Source organism: Megalops cyprinoides, chromosome 14, assembly GCF_013368585.1.
Source record: "Megalops cyprinoides isolate fMegCyp1 chromosome 14, fMegCyp1.pri, whole genome shotgun sequence".
Taxonomy (NCBI): Eukaryota; Metazoa; Chordata; class Actinopteri; order Elopiformes; family Megalopidae; genus Megalops; species Megalops cyprinoides.
In genome coordinates this window covers 1,162,724-1,177,447 of record NC_050596.1, presented here as the reverse complement: position 1 = coordinate 1,177,447, position 14,724 = coordinate 1,162,724, and the positions used below count along the sequence as shown (strand labels likewise).

General features: G+C 42.4%; 1 protein-coding gene across 11 annotated transcripts in view; it reads left to right on the top strand.

Annotated features, from left to right (window-relative positions):
* Positions 1–14,724, top strand: part of LOC118788792 (insulin receptor substrate 2-like) — a 95,643-nt gene that overhangs the window by 40,386 nt on the left and 40,533 nt on the right. For 2 of the 11 annotated variants that reach the window (XR_005005437.1, XR_005005436.1), the window contains exon 2: positions 11,274–11,425. The exons of 7 other annotated variants lie outside the window; for them this stretch is intronic. The gene's annotated coding sequence lies outside the window, so the exon portion shown is untranslated. Of the gene's footprint in view, positions 1–11,273; positions 11,426–11,875; positions 11,901–14,724 lie in introns of those variants that run through there. 2 more of the 11 variants (XR_005005438.1, XR_005005441.1) reach the window with 2 other exon arrangements.

The window sequence follows — 14,724 nt, the reverse complement described above, 5'->3', positions numbered from 1 at the left end:
TTAATGTAGTGGGACTATAGAGTAATATCTCGCCCACACACAAGACAGAATTTTATAAGGCTTATTATCTGGGGGTGATTACCAAACTCAACTGTCAATCATTATTTAAAACTTGTCCCTGTCCTTTCTTAAGATACTGAGGATGGCTAGCAGAGCCAGCCCTGACCAATTTGGTTCCCTTGGTTCCCTAGGCAAGATTTTAGCTGGTGCCCCTTGCATCGCAGCCAATTCCACCACCACGGTTAATTGTGATTTTTAACTATTCTTTATGGTCAGAACATGACAAACACTTGCCAAACAGCGGAAAATTTCACAAATTTGAGGTAGAACATTCAAAACAATTATAATGATAAAATCTTTTTTTCAACATCAAAATATGCATGAGTAAAATTAAGCAAAATCCTTTTTCCTCAACAAAATGAATATCTTAATAGAAAAATTAAGTGCTGCAGTGTGGTACAGCACACATGTAAGATGACTCAGACTGCAAAGTTTAAAAGTGTTTTAAAGGATAATGTCAATAAATGAAATAATAAATAGACAAAAAAGAAATCTTAATTCTGGTCAGCATGCCAAACCCTCTGTACAGACAATTTGAAACATTTTGTATGTGTGTTAGCTGGCAATGTAAACAAAATAAATAGACAAAAGAAAAATCTCAACTGTGCTCAGTATCTTCTGTATAAGTTTTAAACAAGCAAAGCCATTACCCTACAAGTTACGGGCAAGACAGACAAGTCTGTCTACAGTCTCAGGTTTTAAAGCTGCCCTGTGACAGCTGACAAGCTTCGTGAATCCCTCGTTTTCAACAGTGCTAATGGGAAGCATGTCTTTTGCAATGCAACATGCAATTGCATTTGTGATGTCTTTGTGTCTTTTCGTTTTTTTGTCATAAGGCACGGTACTGGAAAATGCTAATACAATCATTTGCTGCTGGGCAGTCGCACTGGGTACTGGCCTGGAGCTTGTCGAGGGTCCACTAACAACACTCGTTTGGAACTGTAATTTCTTACTTTCCGCATGTTCTAAAGGGTGTGTCAGTACTCCGGCCCCCTAGCTGTTGTTTTTGTTTTTTCCCCGTCTGTCATTATGGTCCATGTGCTTTTGTTTGTTGTTTTTCCTTGTGTTCCAGCCCTGCCCCACTCTCCGCCCTGTCTCCGCCCACCTGATCACCATGATCATCTCCATCTGCCTGCCTGTGCACCTGCTTCCCATCAGCTCATCAGTCCAGCCCTATTTCTACCCTGCTTGTCTCTGTCTTGTTTGCCAGTTTGTTACAGTGTTTTTTTTTTTTTTTTTTTTTTTTTTTTTTTTTTGCCCGTCTCGGTCCCGCCTGTGGTTTCCTGTTTGGATTTTCTGGTTTTTGCTCTGCCTGTTCGTTGACTTTGTCTCCTTTGCCTACCGTTCTGCCCTGATTGCCCGATCTGCCTGCCTTCACGGTTAGACCCTGCCTTGTTCCTGTTCTGATCCTTGTTTTGCCCTTGGACTGCCTGCCTGTTTTTGACCCTGCCTGTCTAACGATTGCCTTCTTGTCTGACGATTATTAATTACAGAAGGGGATGGAAAAGGAAAAGCATTTTAATTGACCATCACAAGCAGGGCTAACATTGGCTAACTAGACTTGGATGTCAAAAATGTATGCCTGGTTTCTTGAGGCAGACAGTGGATGGTTCGTGCAGCACACTTAAAAGGAAAAAGTGTATTTCTCAAAACTGTTGCAGATTATTCCCCAAACACCTGAATAGTCTTTCCAACTTTCCCTAATAAGCGAATGTTACTATCGTCCAAAGTAAGCTGGTAACACTCTAACTACTATGCAGTAGATAAACTATTAATTCATCACATTACCTCTGTCTGCTTCCCGTTTTTCCTCCTCCTCTCTTTTTCTTCCCTGGGCCCCAGAGGGCTTTGGTCTTTTTGACATGATATATTTGAATTAGGCTACTGATGTTAATCGTATCACGTTTCACGGTCAATGTCACCACTCACTAGTTCAGATAACTTGCCCATCCCCCACAATCAGGTAAGGGTAACTAAGAGCAGTGGGGGGGTTGGTGATGCTGCGGGCAAATTTGTATGTTTAAAAAATTTGGAATTTTTTTTTTCTTCCCTCATTTGGGGTGCTCCTATGGATAGACGGCACCCCTAGCATTCGCCTATACCACCTACGCCACGGGCTGGCTCTGATAACTAGGGTGTATTTTCTTCTTTCCATCCATTCATTGCTAAGAAGAATGAAATGACAATGAAGTAATTCTTTTTCCATTCTGAATGCCTGCCATTCCCTTAATGGTGATATGCTGTAGACCACAGAAGTGATACAAGATGGCAGAGCTTCAACTGGCTGGAATGACTCACAGTGGAAGTTGGGGAAAAAACCCTGAAAGCTACCCCTCCCAAGACTACTCGCCCTCCCACAGACCGTGTTTCAGTTGGTTCATAAACAGCTGGGTGGGATTGATAAGATGTTTGTTTCTTTCCACAATGGAGGAAATGTAAAATGTGTGACAATGGCAGCAATAGCAAACAGATAATGGCTTGAAATCTATCTAAAGGGACTTCAAGCAAGGTTAAGAGAGAGACCTTGCGAGGTTGCCAGGAAAAATTTATTACACCATGGGAAAATATCTAAAAAAAAATAACTGTGTAACACATTTCCATGATTTGAAAAGCATCTGTGGGTGAATTCACAACTATAACCCACCCCTGGGAATGCTGGAATGGGACAGTGTGTGATGATTATTTAACACATGGACTTTCCTCAAGGAGACTGTGAGATTGAGATCTGTTCAAGGATACTACTATGACACAACCAAAGGGTGGGGCACTACTGAAACAGAATACACAGACGGCCAAGATGACTTCATATGATATTGCAGAGACAGCAGAATAGGCCAACTGGGCAGACAGTCAGCATTCGGCAATGAAAAAACATGTCAGTGATTTTGTTAATGTAGAATGGATAATATAGTTAGTAGTAGCAAAGAATTCATAAAAGATCATTTAACAAAACAGGAAGGAACAGGCTATGTGGCTCTTCCATGAATTGGTGTGTGTCATGTCTGTTCAACCTCTGCTTATTCAGTTGTCACATGATGTCATCACAGGTGTCTGCTCAGTGGGTCCAGGGCTTTGGCCATCAGCTGACAGGATAAGGCAGTTGGAGCATGACGGATGTGATGACATAGACACTCTAACCCTCACAAGTGCTTTTTCACCTGAAATTTCACAGCAATTCCCCATTCCTTTCCATCCATGCTCAGACATTCAAACACCCTGCAGTTCCTGCTACATTATAAAACTCTTGCCTGTGTGTATATCATGTTATATTTGAAATGACTATTTCAAAAACAAATACAATTCAGTAGACATGAATTTCCATACGAACAAAGTGTGAAGGTTGAGTTGGTTGTGGTTATGGCAGTACTTTATTTGGGTTGGAGTCTGATGAAGGGATCGCACCTGGCTGTGGGGTGAGGTTGTTGACTCCCTGTGGGGACATTATAAGCAGGGAAAATAAAGGGGGATGGGGTGCAGGAAGGATGTTGAGAACAGCTGATATGGAAAGGAAGTGGTGAGTGGGAATGTTTATAGTTGCAGATGGGACCGGATTGTCTAGGTTTAATTAATTGAGTAGGAATCATCTGTAAATTCTCTCCGTCTTTGTAACTGGAATTAACAAAACAAAACAAAAAAAGCAACAGCAAAACGCTTTATGGCATGATTGCATTGTGTGACTAATTGAATCTCACAGTAATGGCCCTGTCTGGCTTCTCATTTGACCGTGTGTATCTGGTAAACCACAGCCACGGCCCCAGCTGCCCGCACCCGCCTTTCCCCGTCAGTGTATCACTAGCCAGGATTATGGATACTTATAAGATGCGTATAAGATGTCTAAGAATTGATTTTCAGAGAATTGATCTGCTATTGGCTTTCCCTGGCCTCTACAACAACGTGCCATTTTTGCTGGAAATGCTCACATATGAGGTGCTTCAGTATGTACGTCTTGCGCTGTCACACCTTGGGAGTGTGGATCAATCTGAGCTCACTACTAACACTAACTGTGGAAAACCCTCACACGACAGTGCTGGAGCCCTGCACTGGTGCAGTCACACCTTTGCAGTTGTGCACTTTGTGCCCGGCTTTAAAGGTGTCTGTGTGCACCAGGCGTACGTCAAGCATAATCCCATTCAGGTGTGCGGTTGGTAGGTGGAGCCTCTGCGACGGCTCCCAGGCTTTTGCCGGTGTGCTGTTGCTAAGGACTAGTGATAAAGCCCACTGAATCCAGCTCCCAGTGGGGCCTTGGACACTGGACACCGTTGTGTGTGAAATGAATAAATGGGTGGAAACAAAACCTCTTCTGTATTTATAGACCCAGTCTGCCAATGTGCCTCTGCCTGGCAAGTCCATGACTACACCATTCCAGTGAGGGGAAGATTTCCCAGGTGTCACAGAGGGTGCTTCGCTTTTAAATGCTTCATGTTTCTTTCTTTTTTCCCTCTGGTTCTCTCTCCACCTCTCCCTCTCCCCACTTCCTTTCCCCAGTAGTAGGGCTGCCTAGGTGCTCAGCTGCCTCCTGCTTGAGATCCTGCCTTAGTCGGCCTTTGTGAAAACTGAGCTCTCCCCACCACATGAGCAAGCACTCAGCCCACACGAGCGCCACTATCTGCCATGCCTTCCCGCCGTGCTTCTGAGCACCAGCTTCAGTGCTTCTATCCTCTGTCACCGCAATGCGCTGTTATGGGAGTGACACAGAGACCTGCAGGTCACATGCAGGGAGAAGAGGCACAGGGTGTTCTCAGGGCAAATTGGGCCCATGCCACTGAAACCAGTTTCTGTCTGATTGAACTTTGTGTCCTAACCGCATCAGCATATCTTGGTGGCTGGTACTGTCTGACCTTCTGTACAGTCTGAGAGACTAGGAGCACCCATTCAGTTTAGCATAATAAAGAGCACATTCTTTTCGGTTGCGGGGATGATGAATGAGTGCGGCTCAGGCCAGTGTGGGATCCTCTGCAGGACACATTGAAAAATCAATGAGAATTTCACATGTATTTATAGGCATTATATAAAATGTATAATGGGAGCATTTTGTAATCATTATAATGTAATATAATCATTCATTTTTTGTATCTTGAAACAAGTTATCAGTTGTAACCAACTTAGTGAAGTGATTAGATTGTTTGGCTGGAGTGTGTGTGAATGCCCAGGGAAGCAGTGTGCTGCATTCAGTTAATGGTGCAAAGACGAGGATGAGACAATGTTCTGCATATTGTCATGGTTACTGCCCGTGACAAAGTGTCTGTGTGTTATTGTTATCGTTGGGCATTGCAGCTATAGACCCTGGCCAGGGTAACACTCTACTGCTTTTTCAGTTTCAAAAGAAATAATTTGAAAGCAAAGACATTTACATACTACACAAGGAGAGCTTATGGAGACTGGCACTCCATGCAGTTAAGGAGGAAAGCATTTAATGGGCACAATTTCTGGCAGCTTCAGTCCAGAGTTTGGTTATGTGTGACAAGGGTGCTATTGGTTTACAGCATAAAAGCTTGTTTATAAATCATTAGCATTGGCTTGTATACCTGCTATACACCGTTAAAACCTCAGCACAGTCAACTCGCGCTTAGCTCCTGTCACATGGTGAGATGTTTACCAGCCATACCATGCTTTCCCCAAATTGCTTGAGCAAAGCTACTTTCTGTGCTGCACAAACTTTTGCAGCCATTTCTTAGCTCAGATTCAATCTTATGACCCACTTTGTCATGCAAACATACACAACTGCACACATACTCACACACACCTGTGCATGCACATGCACACACACACACCTACACCCACCCACATACACACACAAACACACACACAAATTCACTTTTAACTCACACTTCGCTCTGCTGTAGCTGTTTCTCAGTTTTCATTTGGCCCTTTAACTTTTCCACCAAACCTGACTGCTCCATGAGGGTGGACACGGACTGCAATTTGGGAACACTTTGCTGTTGTCTGATGCACACCTGGTTAACAGGCTGAATGAGAGCAGAGTTGCCCCATGGCATAGGTGGTATAGGCGAATGCTAGGGGCGCCGTCCATCCATAGGAGTGGGTGGATATTTCAGGGTAGGTCAGTAGTCATCACTGATCTCAGGTCTGCAGGGTGTGTGTCACTAACTTTGATTGACATCAATATTAAGGATATTAAAGATGATTAAATACTTATCACCCACAGATGCTTTTCAAATCATGGAAATGTGTTACACAGTTATTTTTTTTTAGATATTTTCCCATGGTGTAATAAATTTTTCCTGGCAACCTCGCAAGGTCTCTCTCTTAACCTTGCTTGAAGTCCCTTTAGATAGATTTCAAGCCATTATCTGTTTGCTATTGCTGCCATTGTCACACATTTTACATTTCCTCCATTGTGGAAAGAAACAAACATCTTATCAATCCCACCCAGCTGTTTATGAACCAACTGAAACACGGTCTGTGGGAGGGCGAGTAGTCTTGGGAGGGGTAGCTTTCAGGGTTTTTTCCCCAACTTCCACTGTGAGTCATTCCAGCCAGTTGAAGCTCTGCCATCTTGTATCACTTCTGTGGTCTACAGCATATCACCATTAAGGGAATGGCAGGCATTCAGAATGGAAAAAGAATTACTTCATTGTCATTTCATTCTTCTTAGCAATGAATGGATGGAAAGAAGAAAATACACCCTAGTTATCAGAGCCAGCCCGTGGCGTAGGTGGTATAGGCGAATGCTAGGGGTGCCGTCTATCCATAGGAGCACCCCAAATGAGGGAAGAAAAAAAAAAATTCCAAATTTTTTAAACATACAAATTTGCCCGCAGCATCACCAACCCCCCCACTGCTCTTAGTTACCCTTACCTGATTGTGGGGGATGGGCAAGTTATCTGAACTAGTGAGTGGTGACATTGACCGTGAAACGTGATACGATTAACATCAGTAGCCTAATTCAAATATATCATGTCAAAAAGACCAAAGCCCTCTGGGGCCCAGGGAAGAAAAAGAGAGGAGGAGGAAAAACGGGAAGCAGACAGAGGTAATGTGATGAATTAATAGTTTATCTACTGCATAGTAGTTAGAGTGTTACCAGCTTACTTTGGACGATAGTAACATTCGCTTATTAGGGAAAGTTGGAAAGACTATTCAGGTGTTTGGGGAATAATCTGCAACAGTTTTGAGAAATACACTTTTTCCTTTTAAGTGTGCTGCACGAACCATCCACTGTCTGCCTCAAGAAACCAGGCATACATTTTTGACATCCAAGTCTAGTTAGCCAATGTTAGCCCTGCTTGTGATGGTCAATTAAAATGCTTTTCCTTTTCCATCCCCTTCTGTAATTAATAATCGTCAGACAAGAAGGCAATCGTTAGACAGGCAGGGTCAAAAACAGGCAGGCAGTCCAAGGGCAAAACAAGGATCAGAACAGGAACAAGGCAGGGTCTAACCGTGAAGGCAGGCAGATCGGGCAATCAGGGCAGAACGGTAGGCAAAGGAGACAAAGTCAACGAACAGGCAGAGCAAAAACCAGAAAATCCAAACAGGAAACCACAGGCGGGGCCGAGACGGGCAAAAAAAAAAAAAAAACACTGTAACAAACTGGCAAACAAGACAGAGACAAGCAGGGTAGAAATAGGGCTGGACTGATGAGCTGATGGGAAGCAGGTGCACAGGCAGGCAGATGGAGATGATCATGGTGATCAGGTGGGCGGAGACAGGGCGGAGAGTGGGGCAGGGCTGGAACACAAGGAAAAACAACAAACAAAAGCACATGGACCATAATGACAGACGGGGAAAAAACAAAAACAACAGCTAGGGGGCCGGAGTACTGACACACCCTTTAGAACATGCGGAAAGTAAGAAATTACAGTTCCAAACGAGTGTTGTTAGTGGACCCTCGACAAGCTCCAGGCCAGTACCCAGTGCGACTGCCCAGCAGCAAATGATTGTATTAGCATTTTCCAGTACCGTGCCTTATGACAAAAAAACGAAAAGACACAAAGACATCACAAATGCAATTGCATGTTGCATTGCAAAAGACATGCTTCCCATTAGCACTGTTGAAAACGAGGGATTCACGAAGCTTGTCAGCTGTCACAGGGCAGCTTTAAAACCTGAGACTGTAGACAGACTTGTCTGTCTTGCCCGTAACTTGTAGGGTAATGGCTTTGCTTGTTTAAAACTTATACAGAAGATACTGAGCACAGTTGAGATTTTTCTTTTGTCTATTTATTTTGTTTACATTGCCAGCTAACACACATACAAAATGTTTCAAATTGTCTGTACAGAGGGTTTGGCATGCTGACCAGAATTAAGATTTCTTTTTTGTCTATTTATTATTTCATTTATTGACATTATCCTTTAAAACACTTTTAAACTTTGCAGTCTGAGTCATCTTACATGTGTGCTGTACCACACTGCAGCACTTAATTTTTCTATTAAGATATTCATTTTGTTGAGGAAAAAGGATTTTGCTTAATTTTACTCATGCATATTTTGATGTTGAAAAAAAGATTTTATCATTATAATTGTTTTGAATGTTCTACCTCAAATTTGTGAAATTTTCCGCTGTTTGGCAAGTGTTTGTCATGTTCTGACCATAAAGAATAGTTAAAAATCACAATTAACCGTGGTGGTGGAATTGGCTGCGATGCAAGGGGCACCAGCTAAAATCTTGCTTAGGGCACCAAATTGGTCAGGGCCGGTTCTGAATGAGAGACCAGGAAAATGACTGTTTTAACTTCTAATGACTGAAGAGTTTGCATTATGTCACAATCTCACGTCAAATTTTGAATGAATTTAACTGCTCAGACTTGTAAAAATAAGCCAGTTAAATGAGAGATAGAGAGAGAGAGAGAGAGAGAGAGAGAGAGAGAGAGAGAGAGAGAGAGAGAGAGAGAGAACCTTATTTCTGCTTGGTAGCTGTTTTTTCCAATCCAGGTGTTACTAATGGGGTGTTTTGTTTTGTTGGTAATGTATGAAAGTATGCCCATTGAATTTCTTAATTCGTCTGAGACAGTTATCTGGGTGTTGAGAACCACAGCAAAGTGCACTAATCTGTGTATGGAACTATGCAACCCAGTTAATGTCTAATAAGCAAGGGAGGGAGAGAAGGACTGTGGTGGGTCTGTGCAACAGGAAGCCAAAAACCTGAAAAATATCACACAAAAAGTATGGCAAAAATGCAACACCTCTGACTGCAAGCTGACATAGCGTCCTGTTAAATCAACAGCAGTGAACCAAGAGGATGAACACATCTGTGTGAACATTCTGAATGAACTGGGCTCATGATATTGCTTTTTATTCATTTCTGACAGAACAGTCTTGATTACTGTACAATATGAACGCTTATGGATAATGCCACCCTGGACATAGAGTTAGTATCATTGCCATCTGTTTAAAAGGAGGAAAATCGATTAAATTCTAATTAGAACTCCAATATGTCCCTGAGCATTGTGTTAAATATAATCCTTTTCTTTTTTTTATGATCAAAGAAAAGAAACACCTGGTTTCAGCCATGTGTGCTGACAGGGGTGCAAGAGCCATATCTGCTGGCTACATTCCACAGAGGGATGAGTCTTAAACAGAGACTGTCAGAGCAATAACAACCTGGGCATCTTGGATACAGCATCAGTCCTGGGACACATCCACCAGATCACTGCTACCTGGATACTCCCTGTACAAGGACACAGTAAACAGCTGGGAGATGGCTCTCAGGGATAACAGGCTTCAGATGGTGAGGAGCTCTGAACTTCACCACTGGATGGACCTGGACCAGACATCAAAATCATGACCTGTACAGCCTCAGACTGTACACTCATACCCTTCAGAGAATCTATGCTCATAATCCCCAAAGAGCTTTCTCTCCAGCCTCAGGGCACAGAACAAGCACAGACCTCTTCTGCCTGCTCCAGCCCTCAAGCCTGTCACATGCCAAAGATGAGCTGTGGTCAAACCTCTGATTGACAATCACAGTTTCTGAATAAGGTAGGCCCAAGACTGGAAACTGTGGAAACTCACAGAAGATTAGTATAGAAAATTAAAAAGGACTGAGACATCTTTCAGTGAAAAGTAAACACAAAAAGATACAATCGTGATGCTTCATACACCTCAGTGTGTATAGTAGGTGATAACCCTAGAGTAACTTAAGGCCCTTATAGAGGGTATGCGTTGACGTCACTTTTCCGCCGGAATATGCCCCCTCAGTCAGACTGAGTGGCAAAACATCCTGTAACATGACTGTATTTAGTACGGGAAACTGCAAAACCGGAAGTAAAACAAATGATTATCTGCTTAAATTACAGGCAGTTGGACTCAACAGTGATCCTTACAATTTACCAAAGAACCAGTGGTGCATGGACATTGACATGTGGCCAGGAATCGGGTATCCTGACATTTATATGTACCTGATTTCGATGCTGGGGAAATAGGCTACACAAAGCAAAGCCTGAAGGCATACAAAAGCCGAGACATTCTAAAACACTTAACATGGCTTAATGTACCTAAACTGCGATCAACGATCACCAAATTTCTCTTGGAACTCTCTTGTCAGAAACACTTCCTCCTATCAAAAAAGCAAAACTCTCTACTGACGCCCATTATAAGGAAAACGCTTCATAGCTTAATTTTCCAAAAAGCGATCAACTAACAAAAAGCAAAACTGGGAGGACAGTGCTTAACGTAACGTCGGCCTAACTACCATATTCCTTGGATTTTAGTTTTGCTTTTTGATAGGAGATGGTGTTTATGACATGTGAGATGTCAGACAAATTTGGTGATCATTGGATGCTATTTTGGAACATTAAGCCACGTTAAGCCTTTTCCTTATGATGGGCGTCAATGGAGAGGAAAACGCTTAATGTAAGATAACATCCATAGGTCTACTCATAGGATTTCGGTTTCGATTTTTTGACAGGTGGAAGTGTTTATGACAGGAGATGTCTGAAAGAAATTTGGTGATCATTGATCGCTGTTTTGGAACATTAAGACATTAAGAAGATTAAAGCTGTTTCACGTTAAGCGTTTTAGAATGTCCGCAAAAGCCTTGACACTTGGTCGTACTTCAAGGCGACATTTGTTGGTGAAATTAAAGTGACAAGGACACCAGTGGATATTCTGGTTGTATGTGGACAGGTTTGCACAAATATTTTTATTTTATTAGAACTTTTATTTGGAAAACTGTAAGCTACACGTTTCGGTGCCTGGATTCCAGTTGTTTCTGCGAATTGCAGCGATCTATTTGCTTCTCTTTTCTTTAGCTGTCGGTGTCGTACCCCCGCTGCCGCCTTCGACGCCGTCGTGAACCTTTCGAAGTTCCGCCGTCGTGAACCTTTCGAAGTTCTGCGTCGGGGTTGAATGCGTTGCTCTACGTCGCTGTGCAATTCACCGCCATAACGTTAGGGAATGTGTGGTAAGTATTCCTGCCATTCAGTGGGTGTAACCCGCGGTGACTCCGCCTACTGTGGCGTCACGTGCATAACCTCTATAGTAACAGTATGAAGTACATATATTAATCAGTGAATAATAAAAATATCAATATATAATGAAGATAAACTGGGGAAAATCAGTGACAACTAATGCCGGAGAGCAGTAGATGAGAGTAATGCTCTTGACAAGTGGTCACCCTAAACAGGGACAGGGGCTGATGGGGGTGTTGGATCGACCACAGTAACTGGGAACAGCGTCCTCAATGGCCATGCCAAATCAGAGGCACTCTCACAGTTTGGCTTGTGTTCTGCTGAGAGCTGCTGACTGCTTGGACCGCCTCAGAGTGTCCTGTGGCGGGTAAGCTCTTCTTGAAGCCCAGTTAACATCACCTATCACTCAGCAACGCTCCACTCTTCTGACTGCTCTGCATTAGATTTCACACTCCACTCTGGCACAAGGATTTCGGTTGATCCAGAGATGGTGTGCCCCGTCGAGGTGCGGGGGAGTCGAGCTTGGGCGTCAGATCCAGCAAGCTCCAGCAAGTGCAACATTCACACAGCCACAACAGAGGACATGCAAGCGCAAAACCTGCACAAGCGGTGTTCGAGAGGGTAAACATTGCTCAATCAAGAATCTAAAAAAAGAACTGTGTCAATGAAACACAATCATGTCAGTCTGATTGTTAGGAAGCCAAGGTGTGATGAAACATACCTTGGGCTGGGTCATCTCATTACCTCTGTAATGTGGACTCAAAGGCTCTGATTGCATATGAAGGGCTCTGAAGATGATCTCATGACAGATTGAACAGCACTGTCAGAGTTGTTTCTTGCTGGGGTCTGTGACTGCATGTGGAGAATGTGGACAGAAACAAAGACAAAAGAGATGGAGAGCATACACCTCACACACACAATAGTAATTAGGAGCAGACAGTCTGGATTAATTTATGATTAGAAAGTGTGGCAAAAGTCATTCATACATACTTTCTTGCCTTCCAATTCCCCCTTATTCAGTAAAATGAAGTACAATGAGAGATGTCAAAATTAAGCTTAATATTGATTAACTACATCCTTGTGAACTGGCACCAGAATGGTGTAATGTGGTTAAACATGTGCATTTCTCCTGATGCATGTCAGAATTGACCTTCCTCTCTTATTAATGCTATTCTACATCTACTCTCCACAACAGCTACAAATCACCCCATTGTCTTTCAGCAACAGTGCTCCTGCTGTATGTTTTTTTTTTTTAACCATATAGTGCTTGCTTGCTGTGGCTATTACATGTGAAAAGCCTGAAAAGCACACAAAACTACATAGAAAAAAAATGAAATTAATGCTTTTATAATCTCATAAATACATGGAGATTGTTGTCACTCTCCACGGGCTGTGTGCCAGCAGCCTTCAAGGAGGCTCAAATCTAAAACACTTGAATGAGCTGTGGCTAACCAGCTATCCTCATTTCTCTCCCAGAACAACCTTCTCGATCCTTTTCAGTCTGGGTTTAGGGCTAGTATTTCCACAGAAACTGCCCTATTCTCCATTGCCGAGGCTCTTCAAACAGCCAGAGCTTCCTCCCACTCCTTGGTCTTGATTCTTCTGGATCTTTCTGCAGCCTTTGACACAGTGGATCACGTTCTATTTCTATCCACCAGTTATTTCAATGACTGAGAGCCATGATGAATGGACTGACAGCCATGATGAAAGTTGAACTTCACGTTTATTCACATGAACACTCAGAGTCAATCAGGAGGACATGTGGAGATCTAGCCAGCAATCAGTACATATCCAGATCACGTTTTTACAAATCTCTCGAGACTCACGCAGAGTACAGCAACACTCTCAAACAGTTTAACAGTACAGCTGTCTACACCACCCTTCTTTAGCTTTGGTTCTCAACCAGAAGTAATGCAAAGAAACATTCTACCAATTATTTCTGAACATATAACAATATACAGTGAAATAACAATTTAGCCGGTCAAGCTTCTACCTGAAAGTGAAACTGAAACTGAAGTGTCTTAAAATTAAAGTGCATTGCTATGACACGATTACACACTACAACAAAACTCATATCTCAATGAATAACTGCATAAGCAAAATAATTCACACCTCCTCATATATCCAGGTACATATATGCTTTGTGTCTTGTCTAGTTTAGGTACTTTCTATATGGCTTAGAAACTCTACCAAATCTAATGAGATATATGGAAGCAGTAGGCTGAACTAGGCTTTTGTCCTGTGTCTCTACACACTTACATTTACATTTACATTTATTTATTTAGCAGACGCTTTTCTCCAAAGCGACTTACAAAAGTGCATACAGCAAGTATAGCGACTGTACGGGAACAGGATGTGTACAGTTCCACAATGAGACAGTTCTCAGCTGAGAGCAAGGTCTGTTTGAGGACACAGTACTGACACTTCTGTGACACTCTATTGGGAGTCTTGTCAGCACTTGTTAGTGTGATTGCAATGCGAAGCATTGCAAGCACACTATTGTTATCCGATAGTTTTATTAGGGGCCAAGCACCGAAGGTGCTGGAACCATATTGTTTTCGTTAGTTTTCTTATTACTAGGGGCCAAGCACCGAAGGTGCTGGAACCCTATTGTAATTGTTAGTTTTCTTATTAGGGGCCAAGCACTGAAAGTTGGAATTTTTTCAAAATCTTTTTTTCCTAGATTCCTTAGGTCAAGCCGACTCCAACGCACCCATTGCTGTCAAAGCGCGCCGCCATATTGGATTTTCCGACATTTTGAATTTTTACTAAAACTGTTTTTTCGCTACTCCTCCTACAGATTTTGTCCAATCTTTACCAAATTTGGTACATATCATCTTCAGACTATGCCTCATAAAGGTCATCCAGGTATTTTAGATATTCCAAAGCATTCGCCCGTAACATGCAAATGAGTTTGACAGCAAAGACGCCAAAAAAGAAGTGAGGTCATATCTCGGCAATGCTTGTGTGTCTTCACACCAAATTTGGTATATGGACTTGGTACACAGTCCTGAGAGTGTCCAAGAAGTTTGTGTCATTTCACCACTAGGTGGCGCTATAACTAAAACAATTGAATTTGTGCTCATAACTTTTAATGTCGTTAGCTTAGAATTATGATTCTTTTTTCTTTTGATTCCTTTGGTCAGGTCAAGTTGAACAGATGTAAAATTTTCGTTTCCACCATATTTGGTTGTCTGCCATTTTGAATTTTAATGAAAAGTCTTTTCACCTCTCCTCACAAATTTTCTCCAATCTCTGTCAGAGCATATTGAGAGCATGCCACACAAAAGTT